We start from the raw sequence: 6751 nt of genomic DNA on the forward strand, positions 1-6751 counted from the left end.
ATATGCTAGCAATGGTGTCAAACATCACAACACAAATGAACATGATGATTAAGCAAGGTAATAAAACGAGAGATTAACAAGTAAATAAAGAGGGATTAAGAAGGTTACCAACTTGGAAAGTAAAGATGAACATAAATAAAGAAGAATCCTTAAATAAAGATGGAGACTTGTCATTAAGTCTTCACATACATACCCAAGAGATCCAAATGTAAATAACTTGAATTTAACAAAGGAAATTGGAAGAATAATGGAAGAAACCTTTGATTAATGATGGAGATTTGTCAATTCCCCAATAAAAACCCTATAATTCTTCAATTACAAAGCTAGATCTAAGATTATTTGAGAAATAATTAAGGAAAGAATTAAGTGCAATTTTTGGAATGATTAAAGACTAATTCTATTCTAATCTACTCCTAAGAAGGCTTAATCTAAACTAAAGAAGCTTAATCTCCTCTAAATACAAGAGGGGTATATATAGTAATTAATATTTAGGGTTAATTATGGGTTTAAATGAAGGCTAGGTTCACCAAACACGACTAACTCCTTACAAGACCCCAGAGCAGGTCGTGCGTCCTGGAGCTGTGAAGAAACAATCATGGAGCTTAGGCCGAGCATCCTGGGGGTAGCACGCATGGGCTAAGGGTAGGGACGCACGTCGTAAGTATGGGGACACCCGTCTTGATGTAGGGACGCACATCCTGATGCTCAGCTCGAGCGGGTAGGTGCTCAGCTTGTCTATTTGAGCTCAGATTGTAAAACAGACGTCATTTCCTTATCCAGACTCCTATTGGAGTAATTCAAAAGCCTAGGCCACTTTATTTTTCAATGTCGTTTCCTCTAGAATAGTTTAAGAGCCAAAAAATCAAGTCTTCGTTTGGTTCTAAGCAATTTACTCTTGTAATGGCTCCCTTCTCGTCATCCTTGCCCAACAACTTGTGGGGATATATTATTGGGTCGTGGGGATTGTCCTTCATCGCCCTAAAACTTGATTTATTAAGCTACGGCCTTTAGCATTGGTCCCCTATTCGATGCTTTGTCGTTGGATGCAATCAATTTAGCTCCGATTTACTCCGTTTAGGTAAGGTTAGTGCTTATCTCCTACCAAGGACACCAATTCTCATAGAATATGCATAATAGGAAGCTAAAGACAATAAAAAACCCTAATACACACTAATAATCAAAGGAATGAGGCTAGTAGGTGAGCTAGATATATGAGGCAATTTTGACATAAATGTTGTTTCAAAATTGGCGTCCAACTCATATTGACCATTGCTCTCCTCTCCAACTTCATCATACACTCTTGGTCCATAGTCAATCAGGCACTCCCCATTCTCAAAAGTTACATCTTCATATTCACATCCATCAAGAATGTTTGTAAACTGGGGTACAAGGTTGAATATGGGATGTTCAATGCTTATGAATTTGGGAGGTGGGGGGGGGTGGGATTCTGTAATACCATGGTTTTCCAAGTGTGTTACTCGGCTGAATATCGCTTACTCAGCAGAGTAAGTGTGTCGTGTGTTTTTGGAAAGTTTACTACCCAGGAATACTCGGCCGAGTATGGGAATACTCGACCGAGTAGAGGATACTCGGCCGAGTATACTCTATACTCGACCGAGTATCCGGTCTGACGAGTGTTATTTCCGCGGTTTGATTTAGAAAGGATTAGAGTTATATAAAACGGAATTTACAGTTTTTAATCATTTTAACAAAACCTAAACAGTATTACGTAACTCTAATCCTCTCCAAATCTCTCTCTCAAGTGCGTGCACCGTCGGCAGTCTAGTTCCTCTTTCCTTGCGTCGATTGCGTCGGTAAGCCTCTGATTTCATGAGTTTCATTAATTGGTCTTTTAGGGTTTTGCCCTAATTTGTGATTTGGGGGAAAAGGGTTTTTGCATATGGTAATTGGAATTATATGATTGTTGTTAGGTGGAGACTTCATAAGGAGCCTTTCTAGCTTGTTGATTATCTCATTGCAGTTTTTGCTAAGGTAGGGTTCCCCTACTCGGTTTACTGTTTAATTCTTATAAGATTATGTGGTAATTGTTGTACGGTTGATTATCTGCTGATCGTTGTTGGTGTGTTGAAGTTGGTGTGGGTGTTGTGATGGTTGTTGGAGATGTTCACAAGGTGCGTCCTCGGCTGAGTGGAGTCACTTGCGGGAGTGGCTTCACGCCCAAGTTTCGCCCTCTGTGGAACCCGCCACGGGAGGGGATGTGCACATTAATGAACAGGGTTATCGCTCATTGATGAGCGGAGCTTAGGTGGGCAAGGCTGCGGTCCCCCATTGGCGGTGATGATTATCTGTTGCGATTGGTAATCTGGCAGGGCTACACACTTTATTGTACTTGTCTTGTTTTGAGTATGCAGTAAACTGACCCCATTGTTGTTTTGTAAAGTCTGTGGTGATCCATTCGGGGATGGTGAGCAGATTGTGACAGGTGGTGATGAGTACTAGCTATGGGGACGAGATAGGGAGTCATCACTCGAGTCTAGCTTCCGCTGTCATGAGATTTATCTTTCAGTTTCAGTTATTGAACATTAGTAATCTTTATTTTGGATTTGTTTTTTTGGAACATGTAATCATTAACTATTCATACTTTAATAAATGTTATTTTGGAATGGTAACTATGAAATACTAACCTCGGACAACCGACATGGTGACGGTCTCTCATGCTAGGGGGGTCCTGGTAAGGCGCCTTGGTATATGGGGGTGTCACAAAGTGGTATCAGAGCTACGATTCTGGAACCTAAAACCAATGAACCTAATGAACATTGGGAGTCTAAATAAAATGAAACCGGGGAGAGTTGTTTGGAGCTACTGCAAAGACTTGGGAGACATCCCGAAGTCGCATTGAGGCCCTTACAATTTTTAGCCGGTCAACATGAGGTGTTTTAGGAATCGTGTGTGTTTAAAGTAATGTGTGTTGTACTTCTAGCTGTAATTTTTGTGAAGTTGTTGGATGAAATGAGAAAGTAATGTGTGTTTTACTTGTACCTTTAAGTATATGTTGGATGAACTATATTTTTGGCTTGAATGGAAGTGATTGGAGTATATGTAATGTGATGTGGGGTATGTCTATATGATCATGATGATGTTAATGTTTGAGTTGTTGGTAGTAGCATGTGATTAAGGTCATGTGTCTCTATATATGAATGTTGTGTTTAATTTACATATGGGTATTGTAAAAGTTCACCTATCTATGTACTGGATTTTAGAAGTATTGAGTTGTTATTGTTTCCTTATTCATGTTTAAGTTGTTTTGTTTAGAAAATTTGATTTGTATGAAGATCGATTAAGGAAGGGCTATCTTGAAACTATCATAAGTCGAGTTTTAGAAATGATATTGTTGTGATTCTTGATTGAGGTGATTGGTTGTCTTCTTACGATTCTAACGATAGGTCGCACGCCCAAAATGACCAAGTAACGAGTATCTTACGAACATAGGTTTTACGAAAACTGGACGTTGCTGAGAACTGTGTCGTTACTCAACCAAGTAGGCCATACTCGGCCGAGTATCTTTCATACTCGACCGGGTAACCCATATTCGGCCGAGTAATCTTTCCGTGATAAATCTGTTCAGCTTATGGAGTCGTGAACGCGACCGAGTAGTCTCATTACTCGACCGAGTGTCCTGTACTTGACCAAGTACGTCGTGCACTCGACCGAGTACTTCTTTGGGCGGTTGTTTTGAGTCGACGGCTACGTTCTTACATATGTTTTGAGCCGTAGGTTAGGTGCACACGCATGTTTTAGGTCTTAAAGCATTCTTTTATATATCTGACAGTCTTGATACGGTTAGCAGATGGTATGATATGGAGAATGTCGGCTTATGAGGGATTTGTGTTGGGTAGGGATGACATGAGTTATAGAGGTTGTTTGGGATAGTGGAAAAAGTAAAGGAAAGATTGATGAGCTTATCGAGGTATGGGGCATGTTTTGAGAGATGTGGTGAGTGATATAGTCGCATGTTGAGTAATATACAAGTAAGTGTATATGGGCAAGGTTGATGTAAGTGTAAAGAAACGTGAGAATGCAAAGATTGAGATGAGGAGTGTGAATAGTGGCAAATTAGGATGTGTAAGGATTTATGTAGGGAGACCGTTAAGATTGTGTTGGTTAAGGACAATTGTGGCGAAAGGTCGTTATAAAGGGATGGAAAAGAATGGTGTATAGTGAGATCGAGTTATGCCACGATGTGTAGGTAGTGGCCGAGCTTAGGGAATTTGGATTACCAAGAGGTGAGCCTAGTGTGTAATTCTTTGGGCAATTAACGGTATGAGGTAAAATTTTGATTCCTCGGGATACGAAAGGGAGACACAACTAATTGAAGAGTAACCGTTAGTTGTGTGGACTTGATGGTGACAAGTGTGAGTGAGTAGTATGATGAGAGATGATTAGTGATAAGAAAGAATGAGAAGATATTAATATGAATGAATGGGATTTGAGTGGCGGAGCAAAAAGAAGGTAACCGGATTACTAAAGAGTTAGGTAGAAGAAGGAAGGAGATGAATTTTTTAATTGGTATTATTGGATAGAAATAAGCTGAGAGAACGTTGACCAAAGTTATGGAACATGAAAGTAAGGAATCATGGAAATGTACGATAGCATCATGAGAGGGTGTGAGTTAATGGTTATATAGGAGTTCAGGACGACATGTTAGCCGTGAGTTTCGAGGTATTAAGGGAATAAGAAGCTGGTAGAGTGTTAGCACGATATGGGATTTTGGTGGAGAGTTAGGAGACGATATAATTAAGGATAGAATTGGAAAGAATATTGAGGTAAATTTTGTGATGGAATTGATTTTCGTTATTTGGGATGATAGCCAAAGAGAGGAAACGGATTATTATATTAAGAAGTGACAGTAAAAGAGTAGTTGCATGAACGATAGTGGTGTCGTAGTGTTGTCACTAGTGGTTAAGGATGATGTTAAATAGGGATGTCAGTCGTTCTAAAAGGTTGATTTTGTGGAGGCCTAGTTGGTATGTTAGGATGTGAGGGAGTATAAGTTGTGGATATAGGAGGTGTTTACTAGTAGTTGGGTACTGATGATATGGTTACGTTCGCTAGGTGGTGATAATTGTGTGGATGGGAGGATATGTTATGAAGGGCATCTGAGTTAAGTTCGGATGAGAGATATTCATTATCAAGTGGTAACTTACGTGATCAGGATTGGCTAGTAAGATTCGATTATGGGTCCATGATGTGTGTAAATCTTTGTGTGAGGTTCTGACCTCACGAGTAATGGTATGGTGTGATAGTTATGAGTCGTTATATGAGTGTTCCACGTCATATGTTAAACTTATATGTATATGTGATATCTGTAAGTGATAGTTTGAGGCTCCGGCCTCATGAGTAATAGTATGGATGATATTCATAAGGTTATTATCTATTATTCCATGTAATATGTTGCGTTGTGATCTATTAAAGCGATTATAAGGTAGTCTTCTGGTCAAGGAAGTTGTATTGATTAAGTGTCTATGGGATTGTATAAGTTGCGATGACTATCGATGTGGTTGTTGTGCCTTGGGTGGTGATCCGAGCACGGTACTTCATGTTGTGATACGAGTATTTTCGCATTGCGGTGCGGCTGTTGATGGCGGTGTTGCGATGCCGTTATCGGTTGTGGTGGAGTAGGCGGGATACTTATGAGACGAGTTTTCGAAAGTGTATACCAGTTATATAGATTGTTGTCTTGTTTACTGTTATTTCCTGTGAGATTTGGTCTGGACATATGGACTGTTGTTTTGTTTATTGATGTTTCTTACCAAGTTTTGGTTTGGAAGTGAGGGTAGAGGATGATATGGAAGAGAGTAGCGCATGTGGTCGTTGTAATCATGGTAGAGTCATATCCTGTTGATGGGACACAGTTGTGAGGAGTTGTTAGAGTACTTTCGATCTTGTTTTAGAGGAGGCATTGGTTGACATAGTTGTGGCAAGAGTTTTATGGAATGGGTGTGCGCTGAGCAGGAAGCGGCAAGTGGTTCGTAATCCTTACTGCGACAGTGAGTATAGGTGTTCGGAACTAGTATTAAGTTATGTTCTGGAAGAGTTTTACGACAATAAACAGGGGAACTTGAGGATCTAGTATGAGTGTGTGTAACATTTGTGGATCGTGAGTTATGATAGTGGAGATAAGTGCATGTAGAAAGAAGTATGTCGTTTTGCGGTAATGGTTATGCCAAGGATTTTGTGGTATAGTTTAGGTGGTGTGCCGAATGAATGGAGGTATGGGAACGACGAGAGTAAGAGAGCTTTAGATATAGGAATGGATGTAGGTAGGTGTTGAGGCTATAGGCGGTTATCGTTGACATGAGGTGGTGATAAAGATAATGAGAAGATATACCGAACGATATAGTATTAGTGAGTTACGAGGACGTAACATTTATCTTAAGGGGAGTAGGATGCGACAAAGAGAGTTTGATGGTTGCACATGTTGTAGTTTAATTGGAAGTTTGAGTGTTGGTGTAGAATAAAGGATGGATTTGTGTTGTGGTTGATTTTATTACAGTTAATGGCAGTGCTTGTAGTAGTATGATGTTTATGAGGGTGATTAAACTTCGATAGTGTTGATGGATTGGGTGAGGATGTTTATGCGTATGAGTAAACTTCGAGGACGAAGTTCGTTTTAAGGGTGGTAAAATGTAACATTCCGTTTTGGCGATCACATGCTTGTCTTTGGGTTAGTTTGAGTTAGCTTAGCTATGTTTTTGTCATCTTTTCAGTTTGAGTTGGGTGTTTTGTTTCG

Source organism: Silene latifolia, chromosome X (genome assembly GCF_048544455.1).
Source record: "Silene latifolia isolate original U9 population chromosome X, ASM4854445v1, whole genome shotgun sequence".
NCBI lineage: Eukaryota > Viridiplantae > Streptophyta > Magnoliopsida > Caryophyllales > Caryophyllaceae > Silene > Silene latifolia.